The following is a 22,883-nucleotide window of genomic DNA, read 5'->3' on the forward strand; positions in this document are numbered from 1 at the left end:
GCAAGTTTTACATAATTCCAAAACAAAAAGATTTATGCTTTGTGGTTTGATTAAATTACTTCATGTGGACTGACACTTCTATTACATTTACAACAATTACACTTTCTTTCTTTTGCTAAGACACTGGGTTTTTAGGCTGGATCATGCTTCCCTAACTCTGCTGGGTCATTTGGTCCTGACTCGGAAATACAGCTCCCTAACTGATTCATGGCTATCTATGTGTATATTCTGCATGATTTTCTTGTTAAATCTGAATATCGCATTATAAATCATGATTCCCAGGGACAGATGTCTCTTTAAAGTCAAATACTATTTCTATAGTATTTTATTGGATTTCTATAGTATTTTATTGGTGTAACAAATATATTAAACAATAAATAAGAATACTTTAAAAAATATTCCTGTACCTATCAAAGATGATGGGTATTCCAGATGATCTTTACACACTCTTATTTTTTATATGCTTGAAATATTTCAAAATATTTCTTTTTAGTATCCTTAATGAAATCAATGAGCAATGCAAGAGTATTTTGTTTCAACATTCCAACAGGCCATCACTAATAACAAGTACTGTGTGTAATGATCACATAGTCACTTGCCTTTTTCTTTTGTCCAATTCAGTTATTTTCTGTAGCGAACATTTCCAATTTCTCCTTGAAATTCATTCCTTAACCATAGTAACATTTGGTTTTATAGATGATTTTCATTTTCAAAGCTTTCACATCTATTTTTTCATTTCTAATCTCATAACATCCATGAGAGATGGTCTGTTAAATGATTTGCTATGTAGCGATAGACTTTGAAGTTTCATTGAAATGCACCCTTACATTTCTTTAGATCTCTTCTATTTGCTTTCACGTTATTGAAATCATTTTGATTATGTGATAATAAAAGTTAATGGCCCAGATTTTTTGCAGTGCATGAACGTGTTGGGAACAACATGTTCAAGCATATTCTGAAACACAATGGACTCTTTATGCCCCTAACATCATTTGTGTATTATTCTTTCAATATATTAAGTGTGCCTCAGTGTCTAAAAGTAATAACTGCAGCTTGACAGAATACATTATTCCTGACAATTATTTATCTAATAGTATAATAGACCTTTAGTCCTTTTCCTGTTAGCTTTCTACATTTCTTATACTTTATTCACTGTATATTTTCACTGAATTTTTCACAGAAGAAACCCCTATCCATTTCTTAGAATTAATAACCTTAATTTAGAATAGTTAAAATGATAGCCATCATCTTGTGCCACCATGAAACTTCACTAACTCAAGTTAATCAATTTTAATATAATTTACAAATTGTTGTAATAAAGTAATTTCCAGAGGCATAGTAATGTTATATACTATATGTGATTCCCAGTCCTTCTCAACTCTCTTCTCTTTCCTCCTTCACCTTTTTGTATTAACAGACATTTTTATTTCAACTTTCTCTTTCTCTCCCTATTCCACTCTTTTCTGTTTTGTGTTACTTTGTGATTTCTCTTCATTTTCTTTTTCTTTCCATCAACTTTGCTTTTACTTCTGTCTACCATCTGTTTTTCTTTTCCACTTACTCATCTCATTTCATTTCAGATTTTTTTCTTTATTTGATGTTTTCACTTCTAAAATTTTCTTTTTTCTTGTTTCTCAATCATTCACTATTAATACCACAAAACAATTCATCAAAATCTCTTTTGTGACATCTAGCATGAGGAATGATTTCAGCATTAACAGGTCTCAATTATGCCTATCTGAAAAAAATAAAACTTAACAGACCAAAAGAGAGGCCTAAAGTCTTTGAATGAGTGATGAGTCCAAGTATTACCAGCACTTAAGTAAAAAGGAAAAAAAAATCTATGTACGACTGAATAAGAGAGAAATTCTTCTCATAACATGGAATTAAAGAAATAAAGAGTAATTTGGGATGGAAAGGCAAACTACTTAGGTGATAGATTCTGAAGATACAGTAAGTCCATAATGGGAGTAAGAGAAGGAAGATGGGCCTGATGGAGGAAGAGATGTAGCAGTGGGAAAAAAAAATGAGAAAATTTCTCTTAAAATGAAGAAAACTGTGACTATTTCGTTAAAATTTTACCACATTTAAATCAGAATTAAAGAGATCATATTTTTTTTGAATAACAAAAACAAACTTCTAATTATAAAATAAATAAGCCATATGGATATAAAGTACAACATGGGGAATATAGTCAATAACATTGTAATAACTTTGTATGGTGACAGATGGTGACTACATTTATCGTGGTGAGCATTTCATAATGTATATAGAGGTCAAATCAATGTGTTGTACACCTGACACTAATATAATATGTATGTCCACTATACTTCAATAGAAAAGAGAATTTATTGGCAATAATTGGGAGAAGTATAAATGGCTAGTAAGGAGATGGAATCAGCTTTACTTTAGAATTTTTTTGTTAATATTAAATATTGGAAGATAATAAACACATTTTCAGGTTTATGATTTAGTAGAATCTGACTTCTGCTAATATAAAATTATGTCAAATAGCAAGAGGAATATTTTCAAATGCATGAGGACTACAAAACTATGCCACCATGTATTATCTCTACAAATACTGAATATTTAAGAAAAATATTAAACATTGAAAGGGAGTGGTGAAGGGAATAAAAATATGATAAAGTTCTGTTTCTTATGGGAGAGTCTACAAAAACTAATTTATTCCTCATGGTGACAGAAGAATGTAATTTTTTATAATGATAAAATCATTAGAATAAAATTAGCTGTATAACTTCAAAATCCTAAATCACCAAAAATAGGATTATTTTTGGCTATTTGAGGGAAAAAAAAACGAAACAAATAATGGAACAAACTAAACATGTTAAAGTTTTTTAAAAAAATTAAAAGAGAAATGTAATTTAACAGAAACAAACAAAAAAAGTACAATGACAATATAATGGACTCTGGATTTGCAAATTCACATTTTCCCTATCCTCTTCTCTCATAGAGATGTAGAAAAGCTGAAAACTAGATTTCCAGACTATGCTGAAGCTGGTGTCTCAATGTGATTAGGTTCCACTAATCATGTAAGTGCAGTCATCCATGGAATCTTTGATGGGACACTGAGTCAGCCACTTGAGGAAAGAAGTTGGACTCAGGCCACTTGGTTTGTTGTCATGGATCATGGGAGGAGATCTGAATAATGTATTTGATGAAATGATACCCCATCATCAGGAAATACACATGTTTTTGAATGCTCAAGGATCATAAAAAAAAAAGAGGATTTTTTTTTTCCTTTGGGTAAATACCCAATAGTGAAATTGTTGGATCAAATGGTATTTCTATTTTTGATTTTTTGAGGCACCTCCATACTGTTTTCCACAGTGGCTCTATCAATTTATATTTCCACCAACAGCACACCAGGATTTCTTTTTTTCCACATCCTCATCAACACTTATTATTTCTTGTCTTTTTGATTTTAGCCATTCTAACAGGTATAAGGTGATATCTCATTGTAGTTTGATTTTCATTTCCCTGAAGATTAGAGACGTTGAGCATCTCTTCATGTGTCTGTTGGCCATCTGTATGTCTTCTTTGGAAAAATGCCCTGCTCAGGTCCTCTGATTTTTTTTTTTTTTTTTTAAGATTTACCCATTTATTTGAGAGAGAGCAAAAGAGCACAAGCAGGGGGAGGGGCAGAGGGAAAAGGAGAGATAGAGAGAATGTCCAGCAGACTCCCTGCTGAGCTCAGAGCCTGCCAAGGGGTTGGATCCCATGACCCTGAGATGACCTGAGCCAAAATCAAGAGTTGGATACTTAACCAACTGAGCCACCCAGGCACCCCTGCCCATTTTTTAATCAGATTGTTGTTGTTGTTATTTTTGGTGTTGAGTGTTTAAAGTTCTTTATATATTTTGGATATTAACCCCTTATTGAGTATATCATTTGCAGATATCTTCTCCCATTCAGTAGGTTGCCATTTTGTTTGTTGATGGTTTCCTTTGCTGTGCAAAAGCTTCTTATTTTGATGTAGTTCCCATAGTTTATTTTTGCTTTTGTTTCCCTTGCCTCAGGAGACATATCTAGAAAAAAGTTTCTATGGCCAATGTCAGAGAAATTGCTGCCTGTGCTCTCTTCTAGGAGTTTTATGGATTCAGGTCTCACATTTAGGTCTTTAATCTATTTCAATAATGTACCCCAATTTTCATAGACAGCTAAACAGTAATGATAAGAATCTATTTACAATTGTCAGTACAAATGGAATAAAACTAGAAATTAAAAGTAAAAGGATAGCAGAAGTATCCAGTTAAATAATTTTCAACCAAAGGAGTATTACTGTTTCCTTCTTGGGCAGTATTTGGAAGTAGGGGCATTTTGGTTGTTAGGGAGCCTGAGCCTGGAGCACTGGTGGTATTTAGGGTCCTGGTGTGATAAATATCCTGAAGTATGTAAATGATCTTTCTGAATGAAGACTTGTCTTCCTGAGTGCCAGTGGTGCCCCACGGAGAAACACTCTCCTAAACACTTGGGATTTTTAAAGAATAAAGCTAAAAATGGAAGTTAAACTTGCAATTTAAACTATTCATATAACAGTAAAAAACACTATAAGCAACATATACACAAAGAAGCATAAATGGTCAATGACTGTAAGGAAAAATATTCCATCATTTAATAACTAATTAATTGATGATAAAAACAAGGTATCTGTTCTTCCAATGGGCAAATATTGAAAAAATACAGCATTCAGTGTTATAAAGGTTTTTGATAAATGATAATCTCATAAACTGCGAATAAGAGTTTTTTATTGGCACAAGATTTCTGGAAGACAAATTCGTACTCTCTGTCAAAAACTTTGAAAAACTATATGCTCATTTGGAGCAATGATTCTGCTACTACAAATTTTTCTTAAAATAACCTTTAGACAATGTTGCAAAGATGAATTTGAGATTGTCATAGTATTGTTAATTGTACTGAAAATTAGTAAACAGCTGAAATTTCTAATCAATAAGGCATTGGTTAAATTAATTATTATATAGCTGTGCAGTGGAACATCGGTCATTTATTAAAATTATGAGGTAAATTTATATTGACTTAAAAATGTGTCCATGATGTATTATTGATAAAAGAACAAATATAGATCAGTCTTATAGAATAATAACTTTTATCTAAAAAATAAATATGCCTTTCTCAGTGATGGCAATATTTTGAAGAATATGCAACTAAATATTGTCTTGGGTGTGTGAAGTCAAACATTTCTCTTTTTTATTCTTTGCTTTGCTTTCTGAATGTTAAATAAGGGGATAAGTTTCCAGTACTTTTGAAAAAGCAAATTACTAGTTAACAACTTCCTATTATTAAATCATTGTGTGAGATATAATTTGAATTCGCAGAATTCTATCTATACATTACTGGGAAATAAATCACTATACTACGTTTTTTTTCCTATTTATTTATTTATTATTTCTCTCTTTCTTTCTTTATTTTTGATGTAGTGTTCCACGATTCATTGTTTGCGTATAACACCCAGTGCTCCATTCAGTACATGCCCTCTTTAATACCCATCACCGGGCTAACCCATCCCCCACCCCCTTCCCCTCTAGAACCCTCAGTTTGTTTCTCAGCGTCCATAGTCTATCATGGTTCGTCTCCCCCTCCGATCCCCCCCCCCCCGTTCATTCTTCCCTTCCTGCTATATTCTTCTTTTTCTTCTTCTTCTTTTTTTTTTTTTTTTAACATATTATTTGTTTCAGAGGTACAGGCCCATGATTCAACAGTCTCACACAATTCACAGCGCTCACCATAGCACATACCCTCCCCAATGTCTATCACCCAGCCACCCCATCCCTCCCACCCTCCACCACTCCAGCAACCCTCAGTTTGTTTCCTGAGATTAAGAAATAAGTCAATCAGAGAAAGACATGTATCATATGATCTCACTGATATGAGGAATTCTTAATCTCAGGAAACTATACTACATATTTTAAAATAATGTAAAATTTAAAAACTCAACTAAATTCAATTAAATTCATTAGATATAACAAAAGCATCAATATAATGTTAGAAGATGATTATTAAAGGTGGATATGTGAAGCAATTATATTCATATAAATAATTGAAACAAAAGCTAAAATGACATATGAAAGATAGCATTAAAATTAAGATACTGATTTTATTTGTTCATGTAGAAAAGGTTGCCTGCTTTTCTACTATTTAGGTGAAATGATGTTAACATACTAACTAATTAACTACATTTTTATATTTATATATATGGGTATATAGATATATATGTAATTTTGATTCCATTATTCCTAGGATATATTTTTCATATATAATATCTACTAACATATTTATTTTTTAAATAATTAAAATAAGTTAATCTTACTACAGAGCATTTGGAAAATAGAGACATAGAAACAAATTTGAACACCCATTAACCTAATACAACCATTGTTAGCATTTCAGAGTTTCATTCTAGTTAGTTCATCCGTGTAGACTTCTCCAAAATTTAAATAGTAGTTTACATATCTATTATTATGAATCCAAATTTTCTAACTATTTGGAATAATGTTTAAAAGGGAAACATCCTTCCTTTTCCCACATTGATTAACGCTATAGTGATGGCAAGATATGAGTACACTTCACCTTGATATCCCGGGCCACCATTCATACCAGGAAGCAGTTCTACCAGTCTTGAATTCAGCCAGGAAAAAAAAAAATTGGTAGGGTTTAGGCAATAATTCCATCCTTCATTTACAATGAAAGTGCCATAACTACCAAGATCACAGTTGCAGGTAATCCCATCAGTAGTACTTGTTAACTATCCAAAGAGAAAAAATTGCAGGAGTGCCCATTGTTTTCTGCATATAGAGGGGGTGGGTATTTCATAGTCCATCATTGAGCTGACAGTGAGCTTGACCTTACTCCCTCAACATGGGATTCCCTGGATAATCTTCACTGTGAGTACGAGCCATGCCCATTACCATGTAAGAAATAATTGCTACTCAACCAGGTCACGAACAGCTGGTCAAATATCATATGTTTTGTTGTTTCCATGGGTACTTTAAAGCAACAGCAGATAATAAAGCTTTGTCAATACACATTCTCCACTGTGTGAGTTTTGTTCAAGGCTCAGTTTGTTGTGGTAATTGCTGACTTATGAGGTGGGCAGAGATAGACAGAAGAGTTCCCACTCACCCCTTCATGTGCTGCAAGATTCATCCTATTGGAAGTTGACAAAAGTGCAGCAATGCAGAGCTCAGGCATATGCATTGTGGCTCTCAGCATGCTTTCTCCCGACCTTCGCTGCGCAAGGTGGGGTGTTTGAAATAGAGGTGAGGGCACAGATGTGAGGGACTGGACATCTGGGCGAGGTGGGATGTTGCTGGAATGGAGAAGCTTCATTATGAGCTGTACCGTGATTCTTTCAACTTGGATTTTCTGCACTATTCAGGAAGAACTGATGCCTCGCTCTACCTAATATTTACCTTTTAGGGTAAATAAACTTTAAGCTATCCTGTTTCTTGAACCAAACTTAAAGTCAGAAAAGTGACATTTTCACCAAGAAAATAGGAGACCCAGTGGCTCAAGGTCTCTAAGCGGCATCTTTAGTCCATTTAATGGAAACTTTGAAAATCCTTTTTACCAAACTTTCTCTTGAGATTCTCAGTTTTTGATTCATTTACTTTCATAGGGATAAAAAGTAAAATTGCCAAGATATGTCTATGAGTTACAGGCCCAGAGTAGAATACCCTTTAACTGAACCAGACTCCTGCATATTACTTTTCAGACAGTAACCTTGGCCAGAGTTCATTCTTCCTATTTTGCTTTGAACTACCTCTTTCATTTTTCTATTCTGTATGGCTATAAACAACAGCAAACTTTCCACATTATGTTATTATTATTAAATTAAATAATCATATTATCTGAGTAGACATCCAGGAGAAGTGTAACACACTGCATAGTGAAGCTGAGGCAGTGATTGTGGAATACGCTCTTTCTTAGGTGATGAAATATTTTCTTCAGAAAATTTCCTTTAGAAAATTCTCAGAGCTGCGTCTGATGAGAGTATGGATTGATAATATTGTGGATTCTATCTTAAAATCTCTAACGATTTGGTTTTAAACCCTACAATCTCTTTTAAATCAAATTTTAAAAACAAATGTGAACATTTTAAATGTAAATCAATGCAGCTGTTTCCTTAAAAGGAATTTTAAATAAAATAAAATACAGAATAGAGCACAGAGCATAAAGGTAAAACTCAAGGAGGTATCACATTGTGAATGTCCACATATCCAACATTCAGACCAACAAGCAGAAGTTTATCAGCATGCTAGTAAACTCGCTTGTGCTCATTCTCAGGTATGGCTCCCTCTTTCTTACTAAGTGCCAACCAATATCTTGATTTCTAACAAGAAGAAAAAGTTCAGTTTTATCTGTCTTGGGAATTTTAAATGAAAGCCTATGACACATAGATGATAGAGAGATGATAGATAAATAGATGATAGATTGATTTGTATTTGGCTTCCTCTGCGTATTACTGTTTATGAACCTCATTTGTATTGTTGCAAATAGCTGCAGTTCATTTTTGTTGTTTTGTATTACAATTGGATAGTGAGAACACAATTTGTTTTACTGTTGATGGACATTTGTCTTATTTCCCCCTTTGGCTGTATGAATAATCTTGTACATGTCTTCTGGTACACTGTGCAAACATTTCTGTTGCATGTGTACCAAAGACTGTAATCATTGGCTCATTGGCTCATACAGGATAATGTCAATTTCAGGATCCCAGTACCAATAGTTTTATCAGCAGCATGGTTACTGAGAACAGGTTAAGGTTCTTTGGGAGGTTCTTTTTTTTTTTTTAACCAAATATGTAAATCAATTTCACAATTCCAGTGTCAAATCTATAAATCAAGGGGTATTTAGAGAAGTCTTTTTACCCTGTCCTCCTTCACTGTGTTCCTTCCCTCCCCGAAAGCACCACATTCATGGAGTAGCTACCACAGTGTTTCAGCTATCTCTCTATTCAGCCAGTAAGGTAACATAATGGGTGTTAGAAATGGGTTTCTATTGGTGAAAAGTGTGGCTTGTTGGTAAGCGAATTGGGTTATGGAAGTGGTGTTTACAGGCAAAATTCACATTGCTTAAGATATATAGATTGACTAGAAACATTTTAAGCATATTTGCAGAATTGCATGAGTACACTAGAATGTTGAGAGTCAAGTAGCCAAGAGTGGAGTTTTGGATTGGGTTGCTAGGTGGTCTCATGTTCAGCCACCAATTTGGAAGATAATTGATGCCTGACTGTGAAATATGGTTAACAAAATTCTATAATGAGAATATTGTCACATTTGCTTTGGGTGAACCTTTGTGAAAGGTGCTGTGGACTTCAAATAATTTACAGCCCTGGTTATAGAACTATTTCATGTCTATTCTGTAATGAATGTATGTGTGATAGATTTCGATCTGAGACTAGGATTTAAGTGAAACCTATAATACTTACCTACCCTGATTATTGCTGGCTACCAATATTTACCAAAAAGAATCTTGCTACTATCACTACCAAGAATGTGCTACACTACCTTCTTGATCTGGGAAAATCCTACTTATCCTTCAAGTAACTCAAAAGACATAGTATGAAAGAAGACTGGTAACAAAAACAACAAAGAACACTAATTAATGGTTTCTAATGAAGATATTGGTGATAATGTCATTAAATTAAATAGCAAAATATGCATTTGCCCATAGTTTTGACTTATTTGGTTTTTTTTAAAATTTATTTTATTTTATTATGTTATGTTAGTCACCATACAATACATCATTAGTTTTTGACTAATTTCATTGTTTTCGTGTAACACCCAGTGCTCCATGCAGTATGTGCCCTCCTTAATACCCATCACCGGGCTAACCCATCCCCCCACCCCCTCCCCCCTTAAACCCTCAGTTTGTTTCTCGGAGTCCACAGTCTCTCATGGATTGTTTTTTGGGTGTTGAGTTTGAGAAGTTCTTTATAGATCTTGGATATCAGCCCTTTATCTGTAGTGTCATTTGCAAATATCTTCTCCCATTCTGTGGGTTGCCTCTTTGTTTTGTTGATTGTTTCCTTTGCTGTGCAGAAGCTTTTTATCTTGATGAAGTCCCAAAAGTTCATTTTCTAGCTTTTGTTTCCCTTGCCTTTGGAGACATGTCTTGAAAGAAGTTGCTGTGGCTGATGTCGAAGAGGTTACTGCCTCTGTTCTCCTCTAGGACTTTGATGGATTCCTGTCTCACATTGAGGTCTTTCACCCATTTAGAGTTTATCTTTGTGTATGGTGTAAGTGAATGGTTGAGTTTCATTCTTCTGTATATAGTGGTCCAATTTTCCCAGCACCATTTATTGAAGAGACTGTCTTTTTTTCCATTGGATATTTTTTCCTGCTTTGTTGAAGATTAGTTGACCATAGATTTGAGGGTCCATATCTGGGCTCTCTATTCTGTTCCATTGATCTATGTGTCTGTTTTTGTGCCAATACCATGCTGTCTTGGTGATCACTGCTTTGTAATATAGCTTGAAATCAGGCAACATGATGCCTCCAGCTTTGTTTTTCTTTTTCAACATTTCCTTGGCGATTTGGGGTCTTTTCCGATTCCATACAAATTTTAGAATTACTTGTTCTAGCACTTTGAAAAATGCTATGGTATTTTGATCGGGATGGCATTGAAAGTATAGATTGCTCTGGGCAGCACAGACATCTTAACAGTGTTTATTCTTCCGATCCATGAGCATGGAATGTTTTTCCATCTTTTTGTGTCTTCTTCAATTTCTTTCATAAGTGTTCTGTAGTTTCTAGAGTATAGATCCTTCACCTCTTTGGTTAGGTTTATTCCAAGGTATCTTATGGTTTTTGGTGCTATTGTAAATGGAATTGATTCCCTAATTTCTCTTTCTAAAGTTACATTGTTAGTGTATAGGAAAGCAACTGATTTCTGTGCATTGATTTTGTATCCTGCCACATTATTGAATTGCTGTATGAGTTCTAGTAATTTAGGAAATTTATATGCACAGATAATCTAATCCAATCCAATCCAATCTAATCCTGATAGCATCATGGAAATGTTAGCAAAATATATAATTAATTGATGTTTATAAAACCTTATACCTGAAAGGCTACTTGCTTAGAATCATCTTACAGATAGTGGGCATTGGTTTCTGAAAATAAAAATATAGAAATATTGTATGAGTCATTTTTAAAATTTGTCTTCAGCAAGTTTCATTCCCTGAAAATTAGCTGTTTTTCAGATCATTATTTCCCCAGAGGTTTCAATTAAGTTCAAGCATCATCAGGCTGTTTTTGTGTCTGTGACATTCTGAGATACAGCTGTGGGGAACAAAGAGGGAATGTGCTGGGTTTGGGTAGAATTATTTATAGATTAGAAATTAATTTACCTCCCAATCAGTCCTCCTGACAGCTGATTGACAAGGGCCAACAAATTAGTCTCAGAAGAAAGGAAGAAGGTATTCTGAACAGAAAAGCTGTGGGCATGGGGAAAATGTACAGGCAGGGGAAAGAAGGGTGAAATGGTGAAGCATAGAGGCACCCCAGTAACTGTTGATCCTAAATGTGGATTTGAGTTTCAAAATGGAAGTATTTGGATTCATAATCAGAGCTCAGTGTAAACAAAGTCTAAAGTTAGGTGATTGTTTAAATCAACCCCAAGCATTGCCTCCATTTTCCTACATTATTCTTTGGTGGTAGGACTTGAATTATTGCATTAAAAATATTGAATTATTGCACCGACATGATTGCATCAAGTCTTCAAGTTCTTTGTCTATAAAATTTCCCACCTAAACTTGACTGACCCACTTGAACAGCTCATCAGAAGATACCAGTTTCCATTTCTTTGATGAACATTTAACTTATATAATGACACTTTTAGTTTCAATATTGTAATCTTTCCTTATAAGTGTTAGTGCCAATCATTTACTTATAATCTATACATTTAGCCCAGGTTTTGAATTAAATTGAATTCCTGTTGCAATTGCCAACTTAATCTTTCATGGCTTAATTAACCAAGCAGATTTTAATATAATATATTTGAATCTATCACTTCTAGAAATTTGACTTTCATGATGTGTTAAAAATTAAATAGTCAAGTTGCTGCAAAATTGTTAACATTTTAATATAACTACACAAAACAAGAAGAAATTACTGAGATTTAATGTGCTTCTTGAAAATTTTAGTTATGAGATCCATCAATGCTGACATCTTAATTTTGTTATACTCTTCAAGAAATGCATTTATTTTTATGTAATTATGAGCTGTCAAAAGCCCCTTTCATAACAACAGATTTTATTTGTTTCACTGAACTTAATGAAATCCATGTGTATGAGTGAATTTCACAGATATGTTTAAATTCAGTACCTGAAATTCTTGTTTCTAATGGTGTCTGATATTTTAAAACATGAAGGGTATTGAAGAAAACAAATAAAAACCAAAGAACCACAGGTTAAAAGATACTGAAGAAATATTTAGCATATTTTGATGACTTCAGTCAGTTTTATTCCTACATCATTTCAATCTCTTGGATAACTAATTTAATCCTAACATTGCCAGACAAGATTCTGTAACTTTCTTTGGAAATACAGTTGTCTCCCCTTAGTTGTGGTTTTGCTTCCAATGGTTTCAGTTACCCCCAGTCAACGTTTGTCTGGAAGCAGATGATCCCCCTTCTGACTTATCATCAGAAGGTCAATAGTAGCCTCATGATGCCTACGTCATTCCCCTGACGTCATCTCCTCACTCACACATCTTATCATCTCACATCTTCACAAGAAGAGCGAGTATGGTACCATAAGACATTTTGAGAAAGAGAGAGAGAAACCACAGTCACATAACTTTTCCTACAGTATGTTGTTATAATTGTTCTATTTTTTATTATTGTTGTTAATCTCTTACAATGCCTAAATTATAAATTAAACTTGATCATAGATATGTACTGGAAAAAACTTAGTATGTATAGAGTTGGGTACTATCCATGGTTTCAGGCATCCATTGGGTGACTTGGAACATATCCTCATGGATAAGGAGGGACTATTTTATGTGCTGTTGTCAGAGAGGGTTTTCTCAGACCCTACAGTTTTGTTTCGACCCCTACATCACCCTAAAAAAGCAGTTAGTCCATTCAAAGGTTTCCATAAAGCCACCACTCGCATTAAACATTCTGTGAGTTTTAGAACCATCTCAGGATTTGGAGGTTGTGAGGAAGAGATAACTATAAGAAGCGTAGTCCTTTGGCCACCTCCCTGGCACCTCATATTCTTCCTCTTTTTTCCTATTTCTGCCCTCTCTTCCCCTCTCCTCTTCTTCCCTCCCCTGCCCTTCCTTCTCCTCTTCCTTAATCTGCCCTTCTCCTTCTTCCCTTCCATCAGTCCCCTTTATTGATGACCCCTGCTCAGTTGCTGGGATTTATTTTGGCCACTCATGCTTAGGCTCTCACTTTTGATAAGTTTGTTTTGGTCATCTTCCACTTCTAAATATATTATGCTACAATGATTATACCAATAGTTTTTATCTCATTTAGAGTTCATTTCATAACTAATGAGAAATTTGAATTCTAATCCTGTGATTTGTTTCTAGTAACCTCCTTTAAGTCTGAGTGCAGTGCAGAAAAAAGGAGTATTGACTTCAGGCAGCAAAGGTTTGGATTTCAGTCCACCTCTGCCACTGAACTGTTGGGTCCTGCACCTCTCTGGGCTTTGGTCCCCAAGAAAGGGATTGGACTAGGGTAAACATTCTTATCCTGCGTTCTAAGAGTTGGACCTCAGTATTCTTTGAGATTCCTAAAATTATAAACAAAATTTTGTGTAGGTGTGCATGGGTTTGGATAGTGTCTGTGACCTTTGTAAGATTCTCAAAAAATTTCTTTGATTACCATAACTTCATATCCATAGTGTCAGATTATCTTTCAGATACATTTCTAATAATCACTTTCAAAAAATGTATTAAAGTCTTTGGAGCCTCTGGACTATGCTAGAAATTTAAGAAGTCATGGCTTAGGACACTGGAACAAACATATGAGAGGCCCTAAACTATTTTATGAATGTATAAAAACATTATTAAATGTGTTAACCCAGAAACTGGCACTAGCCAAGGTAGAAAACAAACAGTTGTCACTCTCATTACTGCAGTCTTTGTAGATAAAAATTCCCATTACAGATTTACATATCTAGAAATTCATGACATAAATTAACTTGAATTAGAAGTCACAAGGTTTCTTAGCTATGGGGTTTCAAGCTGTGACTTTCTGCAACATGTAAATTCAGTGAACCTAAAACTTCTTCACCATGAATAGTCATGACCAGATTTCAAGAATAGTATCATAATTTCATATTGAAACTACAGTCTAAAAGGTTCATTAACTTTAGCAATAAAATAAAATCTAAATTGGCTCAAATTCTTGATCTATACTTAAAAATTTTACCCTTGTGCTCTTTGTTGTTGTTGTTTTTAATCATTTAAAATGCTTTGCAATAATCTGTAACAGAATAATGAGGAATTTTTTTAGATGGAATAAAATAGATGTTTTATAGTCTTAACTCTCACTTCTTTGGCTTCAACTTCATTGATTTAAAAAAATTCTTCATAAACTTTTAAAACCACTTTAACCTGGTTTTATATATTCAATTAAATACAATTAAGCAAACAGTCAAGTCGTGCCTACTTTATGTCAAGAAATGTGCCAGGCAGGAGAAGAAAAACAAAGAGAAAGACATTCTGCATGAGGAACTTCTTAAAGCCGAATTAACAGCTCACTTTGGAGCATAAGGAAATGAGAGGTGGTGTCAGGTTTCCTATAAGCAGTTTTTAAAAGAATATTGTTAGGATGTTATGCACTGAGAAAAAGTAAAGTAAGAAGGACATTGACTATGATTAGATTTAGTATTGAATATGTCAGATTTGGAGTAGATTGTGAATTCAAGATAATTTTGTGTTGTTTGCTGGGACACGGTTATGAAACAGTTTTGGTATTACTCAGCTTAGTCTTGAGTAAGCCGAAGAAGTTGTACAGATATTTTGAGACCGAACTTGAACCCTGAAACTTTCTCCTTAATAAAAAATAATTAAAGACGGGGTACTAGCAGCAACACTGAAAACTTCTATGAGTCAAAGACACTGTAAAGTGTGACAGGAACAGCCATGTGTGGGGAAATAATATTTGTGATGCATAGCCTACAAAGAATGATTATTTGGAAGGTATAGATAACTTCTCTAAAGTTAGCTAAAAAACTTGCAAAAGGCAAACAAGACAACTGAAAAAGGTGCAATATAGATTGTGACAGATGGTCACCAATTCCTTTCTTCCCTCTGTGTGTGTGTGTGAGGTGCTTTACCCATTTAGAGATGGACTCTGTTTTTCCTCCCTTTGAATCTAGGTGGGTTTCATGAATTTCCTTGACCAATAAAATGCAGCAGAAATCATAGTGGATGAGTGATTGGTAGAAAAGGAAATCTGAAAGTCCAATACAATGAAAACATGTTTAACCTTGCTAATGGCCACAGAAATGAAAGTGGAAGGATGATGTCATTTTACACACATCGGAGAGGCACATTCATAAAGCCTGGTAATATTAAATGACAGTGAGGGTGTCATATACCACTGGAGTCAATAAAGGTTGATACGAACACATTAGAGAACAATTTTGGAACATCCAGATACATCGCATATGAACATTTCCTAAACAGCAAACTCTGTTCTGTGTGTACACACTAGACTAATTTTCACATAAGCCCATGGAAACATTGTGAGAATGTTTAACCTGCCTCTGTTTATTAAAGTAAAAGATTAGAAATCAACTAGATGTTTGTCATCAGGAGATAGAAAAATTTGTGATGTGTTTGTACAAATGAGAAAAGCAAATTGCAAAATACAACTTACATTTATTGAATGCTCTTACAGGTCGTGGCACAATTCTAGGTTGTTTCCATGTATTATTTCATTTTAATCCTCTTACCACTGTGAGTACTATCTATTGTTCTCATCAGCATCATCCTTCCTGTTTTACAGAGAAGTGTTTTCCTAAGACGTACGGCTGGAGAATGGAAGGGTGGAGATTTGAACTCAGCAATCCATCTTCTTAATGACTCATTTATGCTGCATTTTGAAAATTGTTGAAGACCTCCAAGGAATCCTCCTGAAAAATGCCACAAACCTCTGCCCCAGAAATAGCTGGATGAGGGTACGTGCCTGAGTTCCTGCTTAAACTGAGCCTCCAGATCCAGGGTGTTTTCAAGTGTACAAGTGTGAGAATAGAGGGGTGTCCGGGCAGGAGAATTTTAGCTTGCTTGAGAAGATAAAATACAGGATCATTATATTTTTATTTTCAAGGGTTGTAAATAAATTTGGCACACTCAGAAGAAAAAAAATGCAGATTTTGTTATATTAAAGGAATAGATAGGCTTTTGTGTTTGAAAGGAGACAATCAAATCATTAGACCTGATACTTGTATATTAAAAATATATAGACTTGTTGTAAGGGTTCAATGAAATTGTGTATTTATTAAGTGCCTAGGGCATGGGAGGCACTCAATAAATGTTCTCTTCTTTAATCTAGAATTTCTGTTTGCAGTACTAGTGTTTATGTCAACACCTCAATAAACCATGGGCTTTCATAGAAAACCCCTTGAGGTCTGAATTTATGAATTTGTATGTGCTGATTTCAGCATGTTCTAAGTATACAAGCAAGGAAACAAGAAATAATAATGGATTTTGAGTAGCTGTGCAAAGTCAGCAGCCAGAGAGATGTCCAAGAACCAGTAAAAGTTTATTAATAAGTAGAGGAAAGTGGAGGTCACTTATTGGCCAAGACCAAGTATGTTCTAGAAATAGTTTATAATTCCCATCAGCAGTATGCCCTTGAAAACAGTCATGAATTTCTGTCACCTTGATAGGGGAATGCTTGTTTCTATTCAAGATGATGGAGAATAGTACTGAATAAAACAAAGACCTCAGCCACCATGAAGCTTAGTGACAGACAATAAACACATAAATATGTAAAATACGTGCCGTGTCAATATTAGGAGAGATGGTGATAGATGCCTTTATAGACAATAAAGCAGGAAAGGCGGTTATGATGTGTAGATGGTCACCGAGGGTCAAGCCTGTAAATTAGGTAGGGGGGATCTTCTGGAGAAGTGGCCTTTTAGTAAAAACCTTCAGGAAAGACTATTGTGTAAAAGAGAGAGTAGCAAGTATAGGACGGTGCCTGTTAGTTTTAGAAACAGCAAAGAGACCAATTTACTTGAGCACAGTAGCTAGGGAGAGCGTAAAAATGAAAATGGCCAGATCAGGTACTATTTGCTGGCCACTAAAAAGACATTGGCTTAAGAAAAAAGAAGAAGAAGAAGAAGAAGAAGAAGGAGAAGGAGAAGGAGAAGGAGAAGGAGAAGAAGAAGAAGAAGAAGAAGGAGAAGAAGGAGGAGAAGAAGGAGAAGAAGGAGGAGAAGAAGATAGCAGGAGGGGAAGAATGAAGGGGGGGAAATTGGAGGAGGAGACGAACCATGAGAGACGATGGACTCTGAAAAACAAACTGAGGGTTCTAGAAGGGAGGGGGGTGGGAGGATGGGTTAGCCTGGTGATGGGTATTGAGGAGGGCACGTTCTGCATGGAGCACTGGGTGTTATGCACAAACAATGAATCATGGAACACTATATCTAAAACTAATCATGTAATGTATGGGGATTAACATAATAATAAAAAAATTAAAAAAAAAAAAAGAGGGCACGTTCTGCATGGAGCACTGGGTGTTATATGCAAACAATGAATCATGGAACACTACATCAAAAACTAATGATGTAATGTATGGTGATTAACATAACATAATAAAAAAATAGGTTAAATAAAAAAAAAGACATTGGCTTGTTCTCGAGGTGTGATGGGAAACCACTGAATGATACTATTATGCACTGAATTGTGCCCCCCCCGCACCCCAATCACATGTTGAAGCCCTAACTCCCAAGGCGACTATATTTGGAGATTTGGCCTTTAAGGAGGCTATTGGATTAAATGAGGTCCTAAGGATGGAGCCCTAATTCACTCTAATTGGTGTCCTCATAGAACAAAGAGATTAGGATGTCTGTGCAGAAAAGAGGAAAGGCCATGTGAGGACACAGGGAGAAGGTGGCCATCTACAAGCAAGGAGAGAGGCCTCAAGAGAAACCAAACCTGCTGACCCCCTGATCCTAGACTTCCAACCTCCAGGACCATGAGAAATAAATTTCTGTTGTTTACGCCACCCATTGAATAGATTGCAATGAGAGGGGCAATGTGGCAGAAGTTTATTGCAATAGTCCAGGTGAGAGGTGACAGGGACTTGGGCCCTAATGGGTCAGATTAACCCATTATGGGAGAAGCTGTGCCCTGGAGCTTCCTAACTGGCTGGTTATGGGATGATTTTACTTACTGGGACTGAAATCTGTGGATATGAAAGATAGATGCCATTTTCTTTGAAGGGCTTTTTCTGAAAAGCAAACTTTGAGGGTCAGGAATTTACGTCTTGCAGCAATCTGTGTTCATAGATAGGATTTGAGTCCCCCTGATATAATACATATATATGCTATAATATATATTCCTCAGATATGATATATAGCCATCAGATATTTCACATGTATATCCTTCTGATATGCATTGTATATATAATGGTCCTATATATTTATGTATAGGTCTCCTTAGAACTCTATTTTTGCATAGAATAGCTCTTTTAGTCTGATTAGACAGAGCTGGAAGGGGCAATAAAGAGTTTCTTAGGAAATTTCCATCCACCACACTGTACTGACTTTGAAGGTTCTCCTGACTAAAAAGCTCTTCCATTTCTGTGTTTCCACACAAAATCCTTCCCCTTCAAGCTCTTCCTAGATCCAACCCTCTCCATGGAATCATTTTGGATTCCTCTAGCCCTTCCTGAGGGTCTATTTACTAATTATTTGCATCATGTAATTTTGTTATTATAGACTTTATTGTATATTTCACAAAGTAGTTCATCACTTTTAGTATATTAATAGTTTCTTTTGATGTGTTTACCTGGCTAGGTTGTGAATTCACTGAAAGGAGTAACAATGCCTTTATTTTTTTATTCTTAAAAATATTGAGGGGCACCTGGGTGGCTCAGTTGGTTGCATCTGCCTTTGGCCCAGGTCATGAGCCCAGGGTCCTGAGATCAAGCCCTGTGTTGGGCTCCCTGCTCAGTGGGGAGCCTGCTTCTCCCTCTCCCTGCCCCCTCCCCGCCAACCCCCCCCCCCGCCTCGTGCTCTCACTCTCTCTCAAATAAATAAATAAAATCTTAAAAAATATTGAGATAAAAAGTGGTCAAAGTTTTGGTTAGATATTTTGCTTATGCGAAATAGAAAAACACTTTTAAAATAAATTGTATGGATAATTCTTTGCTTTGAAAAATAATTTGTTTTAACACTTTTCAACAATAATCTTTTAAAGAGAAATCATTTTCACATTAATATTAAATTAGAGTTGGGTTTTACTGGAATATTTTTGTTGCTCTATAAAATAAAATCACACATAAAAGGGGAAAAACTCGTCTGAACAAATGTCAACACAACATTCCTAGTAATTACAGTATGCTTTTATTCTAAAAATACAATGCAGATTCAAACAAAACATGATGCAGCAAAATGGAGTGCCCTCTGGCAGCATGATATTCTGGTCAGCGTGCCCGGTGATGTTTATAGGAGCTGTAATTTAATGATTTAAATTACTTAATTACATTTTGTAATGATTTTTGTATGATTCCAAACTGCCTAAACATTTTAAGGTCATTTCCCAAGACAAATTTTAGACCTTTTTGTAGCTTCCTGGATATATGAAAATTTTGTTGTGCATCTCTTAAAGAGAAACAATGAAAAATAATATTAAGTCCTCAAATAAATAATCCCTTACTGAACAGTTAATTCATTCACTTGACAATTATTTATTAAATATTAATGTGGGCCAGATAGAGTAAAGAACAGGAGGGAGAGGGTAAGGCCTCAACATCAACTAATTCATTTAGTAAATCTCAATCGAACCAACCTCTGCTTGCTAGTGTAGTAGAGAGTTCACAGTGGATTGATTTTATGTATGGGGGCTGCATTCTGGATTATTAGCAATTCAGTTGCAGATGAGGTTTAAAATTAGACATTACTCGCAGCCTGATCTCTCTCTCTCTCTGTTTGGGGGTTTCTCTGAAATATTAAGATGCTCTCCCTGTATGGTACACATCATGCGTACGTGTACTGTCTGCTCCCCCGTTTGACCTGAAGCTGTGTGCTTGTTGGGGTCAGCACTTGATCACCGGTGCCCCATCAGATCAGAAAGTGGCACAGAAAAGCGTGTATGCAATTTTAGCTAATGAATGGATACAGGCATGAATAAAAGTATGATCCTGTCTGACCTGGAATTTAAAGCTGGCTCTTTAGAATGTACTTATACATTTATTTTTCTCTCTTCCACTTTACAATTCTATTATTTTTCTGGAACAAAGTATGTCTTGAATTGTGCTTGTCATTTTCCAGATTTATCCGTGGTCCAACACATACCTAATTTAACTTGAATATTAATACATGTTTTTCTGAAGGTGTTCTTGTGTCTCCTTGCATGTGTTTTGCTATTTGGAAAGGGTTTTTATTTTTTTTATCATAGTTCCCATGAATTTGAGGAGGTCCTCGATTTTACCTGGATTTGCGTTATTTGTTTAATAAGATAAGACCAGATGTGCTGAAATAGTTTAAACAGTATGTATCCCAGTCCCAGATGTGCCTCTGCTAAATCACCAATTCAAGGTAATAAATAAGCTGCTGTTGTATGTTCACTTTCATTAAAATCGATCTCTAGGCAATTTATCTTTATTAATTTGTGATTTTTTTTGTTCCTCGAAAATGGCCAGGAAATTTTGGCCAGGAAATTCAGACTCCCCGCCAACTACTCTTTGAGTAACTCTTTTGAAAGCAGTCTGCATTCATCTTGCAATGGAATAGCATGGTTTTTTTCTTTGTATTTTTGTCATTATTTAATATATGTTGTATTTATGATTGTGATACTAATTTGTGTACATCGTAAAAATTGTGAAAAACACGATATAAAGAAAAATTAACACTAGCTACAACCCCAACATTGTTAACATTTTAATGTATTTGTGTACCGTCTTTTTTTCTATACCTTTAAAATTATCTCCATTAAAATTTTCCGTTCAGCATTCCACCTAGCCAAATGACCGCTGTCATTGTGGGGACAGTTAAAGAGCATTTATTAAAGTTAAATCCAAGTACAATAAAATTCTTTTATTCCCCATATGTATTGAGGCATTTCTTTTTCCCTTTGTACTCAGTGCTTGTCTATGTTATTCCCTTTAAATTTTTCAAGGTGAAAATTATTTGACTCACACAGCGAACAATAACTTTGAGGTTCTCATTGTCTGTGCTTTAGAAAAGATGCAAAGTAATTGTCTTAATATACTTTTGGCTTTATATTTGGGCAAGTTACTGTGTTTTAATAGAATCTTCGCCTTTCACAAAAGGTGGCCAACCCAACCACAGATCTATTGTCTCTTCAGACATGCATGTCTTCATTCGACTGTACAATACACTAAATGGTATTGTATAATTGAAATTTGCTAAGAGAGTAGAACTCAAATGTCTCCTCTCACACAACCATAAAAATGAAGGGATGGATGTGTTAATTAAAAACGGGGAGAATCTTTTCACAATGTGTGTATATGTATCTAAATCATCACTATGTATACTTTGAATATCTTACAATTTTATATGTCAATTATACCTCAGTAGGGCGCCTGGGTGGCTCAGTTGGTTAAGCGACTGCCTTCGGCTCAGGTCATGATCCTGGAGTCCCTGGATCGAGTCCCGCATCGGGCTCCCTGCTCAGCTGGGAGTCTGCTTCTCCCTCTGACCCTCCCCCCTCTCATGTACTCGCTCTCTCTCATTCTCTCTCTCAAATAAATAAATAAAATCTTAAAAAAAAAAAAATTATACCTCAGTAAAGCTGAAATAAAAAAAAAACTACCAAATAGGCACTTTCCAAATATTTATTGGAAGAATGTTTTCTAACTGCATTTCCAAAATTTAACAAATGTTGATTGCAAAAATGACACAGCCCATCTATGTGCCAGATATGAATCATTTAACTGGGAAAATTTTCCTTTCTGTGTTGGCTGCTAAAAGCTTAGCGCAGAATAACCAGGATAAACAGGATCTCCATTGTCTACTTGTGTATTAGGAAAGAGGCAAAGCAAATGCCTTAAAAGTTTACCTCACCTTTGGGCCTCATTCTGTTGCATTTCATATTCCTGCTCTTATTTTCCTTTAGTTAATCATTTTGTGCTATTTTAAGTCTTTTATTATAAACTCCTTAGAAGCGTTTCTGAAATGAGAATTTTAAGAGAATAAATAAAATAAATTCTGATTTCGTGAATGAATTTTCTTCCTTTAAAAATGAATTTTTATGTCATCTGAAATCTAATAACTCCATGGAATTTTGTTGGGAAGTCCTGATTTTCTTAATTTTTATTTTCCACATTTTTTATAAGTATAAGATGTTCTTGTAGAGGGCTAGGAATTAAAGAAACCTACATGTATAATGGATTTCAGTTTTGTAATTCCAATGAATATGCACTTGAAATTTATAGTCTTGGCAGATGTTTCACACACCATCAGCACCACCACCACCACCACCGCCTCCCACAAATAATATAATCTGAGAGTTGGAAGGGACTCGGCATGTAACAGAAGGGAGATTTGAATTGCAGAGCATAAGTGGCTTGACTAAGGTACATTGGTTTTCAGCAGAGTGAAAACAGAACTTGGGTCATTTGACTTAACTCACTCCCCTTTATCTATTTCCCTCACCATAACCATCAACCCACTCCGGACATACTTT

This window comes from Phoca vitulina, unplaced genomic scaffold, assembly GCF_004348235.1.
Source record: "Phoca vitulina isolate PV1807 unplaced genomic scaffold, GSC_HSeal_1.0 scaffold5, whole genome shotgun sequence".
Lineage (NCBI taxonomy): Eukaryota > Metazoa > Chordata > Mammalia > Carnivora > Phocidae > Phoca > Phoca vitulina.